Raw genomic sequence first — 2883 nt, 5'->3', positions numbered from 1 at the left:
GTTCTAGAAACTTTAGCTGCATTGTCAGCTTTGGGAAAATATCCCAGTTTATTGTGTTGAGCTGTCATTGTACAGAAATTAACTATCATTGGTCTAGAAATTTTAAACTTAAAGGTTTTTTTGTTTTTACTTTTTTCCAGAGGTAATTCATTGTATTAAATATTCACAGACTTATCCACAAGGGTTTGATTAAGAAAATAACAAAATATAACAAAACATTCCATTAATAAAAGAAAGAAATACATCAGGTAGATGCTATAGAAATAAATAAATGCTAGATACACATATACAGATCAGTGTATGGTCAATAGCCAATATTTCCCTGGATCAGTACCAGGAGAATGATAAGACCTGCCCCTAGTCCAGGTTTGCATATTAACAGTGTGTTCAAAACTTATTTATTTTTGTCTCCTCCTCCTGGATGACAGAAGTCTGATACTGCTCCTCTGGAGAGACTTGATATCAAGCTTAACTAACGCACCTTTATGATAAGCTGCTTCTTCCTTATGCTGCACACAACCAACATTTCCCTAGTGCTGCATGTACTTCGTAGTACAGACCTCACCCGATCTTAGCTTTCCTATCTCTGGGAATGCCATTTCTTCTTTACCCATCACTCCACGCAGGTCAATCCCAAAGTTGTTCTGGTATGTCCACCTTACCTTACTGCAAGTTCTGGGAGGACAGAAGCCACATCTGTTTTGTTCATTACCTTCTAGTTCTTTCAGAGTGCTTGTCCCATTATAGATACCTTGTATCCAAGTACTAAATAAATCATTATGCTTACTGCAGGTTACAATAAAAGTAGCATTTATAACAAAATATGATACATCTTAGAGAAATAAATGAAAGCATTTTCCAGGCGAACTAGACTTCTGATTTTGAGGTCATTGCAGCAGTGTTTGTAAAGGACACAGACACACTCCTTTCCACTCATCCTTCTAAAGAGAGTTTACTTCTCTTTTACACACTTCCAAATTATGTTCTCTTCTCTGTCTCATTATAATCCTTGTAACTTAGAGTGTAAATGTACTGGGAATGGAGCAAACTTTGTATTTTTTTTAGCAGTCACTGCAGTATTAAATAATGATTACAGCACAGCTCTAGATAACAGCCTCAACATATGTCTTGGGAAATTTAAGAGGCTCTCACAGAATGTTTATATCTTATGTAGTAAGTAGATAACTGTGATATTTAAATCCAAGTTGGCCACAGCATTACATGAAGGAAGCAATTCTCTGATATTTTAGAGAAATGAAAGAAGAAACATTTTATTCAAATTTTATTTTGTTGAAATTGGTGAGAAAAGAAATTGTAACTAGAAATCGCAGTAGTTCCTATAGAAATAAACAGTACTACTGATCTACAAGTGTTGTTTAGGTTAAAATATTAGAATGAAGTGGCTGAGAAAAATGACTGTGTGAGGGGGTGAGAAACTCCCAAAATAAGACCAAGCTGATTTTGAATTCATGTAGGTAGAACCAGGAAAGGGTGATTATCATGCTAAACTCCTTTGGGAAACAGGATCTGCAGTGACTTCAACACTCACAAAACAGAGTTCTAAGAAAATAGTTTTGGTCATAACCATTCTAAATGTCCTAATTTGGAATTGGTGCTACACATTCTGGGGGCAGAAATGCTAAGACAAAATTGACTAAGTAGGAAGGACTTAAAAAGAAGGACCAATGAAACTGAAGTTTATCTGGCCCAAGAAACTTTCTTTGTCTCCTCCAACTGACAGTGCTTTCATCTCACCTCAATGCCCACCTGAATAACTACAGCTTTATTGAAATATAATCACTATGCAAAACATTACATAACTTTATATGTTTAGAAATTAGTAAACACATTATACCTTCCATAATTAATCAAGGTAAGAGGTATAATTCCAACAGCTTCCACTGTTTCTTGTTGCTGCTTCCTTGGATTTTGTATTGTGGTGTTTTTTTTTTTTTTTTCCCAGTAGGAACACTCAAACTGAGATTGAGGTGATTCATAAGCTTTATAGAGCATCTTTGCATACTGCTTGTTATAAGCACTGAGACCTTTTGGTGCTTCTGTAATTATTTTGAAGTGTGGCCCATCTTCTATACTCATTGGAAAGTCAGTTGATGCATGATTAATAAAAACTCAGGGTCAGAAATTGGGGTTCTTCCTGAAGATCTGAAAAGCAAAACAGCAGCTACTGGTTTTTATCTCGACCTCAGTTTGAAATGGCAATCCTGCTTTCTGGAATCTCAGAAGGAGACTGTATGGCTGAGAGCTGTCTCCTCCCATTGTATAATCCTCTTTCCAGGGCTGAGATTAAAGACATGCAACATCATCACTAAAGGCATCCACTGTCCAGTTTCTATGACTAGTGTGGCTACTGAGATTAAATGTGTGTGTTACCATAATTTGGTCTCTAAGACTGGGCAGTGGAGCTGATTTACTCTCAGATCTCCAGTCTTTACTTATTAAAAAAAAAACCAATTAAAATCCACTACATTTCCCCTTATTGTCGAAAATAAAAAGGCTATACTTAATATAAGAAAACTATATACAATACGTACAATAACTATATACAATATATATGCAATAAATATATCAACAATGTCTAGCCCATTTGCATTTGGCAAATTCAGAGAAAATATCTATCCTATCATGGTGAGTCCAAAGTCTTATACCTAATTTACTTTCTATCATAATTTGCTTTCTGTGTCTGGTAAACTATAACGATAGCTATCTAATCTTCAACTCCCTCAGAGACTCAAGAAGGAAATAATGTTAAGTAAGCAGGAAGTGCAAGCAAGTGACTTCCAAAAAAATGTGAGTAATGACAGAAATAACTGGCTGCCTGGACAGCCACATAAACTTCCTCTGCATTGTTGGAGCATCCATATT

Source organism: Alexandromys fortis, unplaced genomic scaffold (genome assembly GCF_014885135.2).
Source record: "Alexandromys fortis isolate MF-2015 unplaced genomic scaffold, M_Fortis_MF-2015_v1.1 scaffold_16, whole genome shotgun sequence".
NCBI lineage: Eukaryota > Metazoa > Chordata > Mammalia > Rodentia > Cricetidae > Alexandromys > Alexandromys fortis.
Note: the sequence above shows the minus strand (reverse complement) of the source record.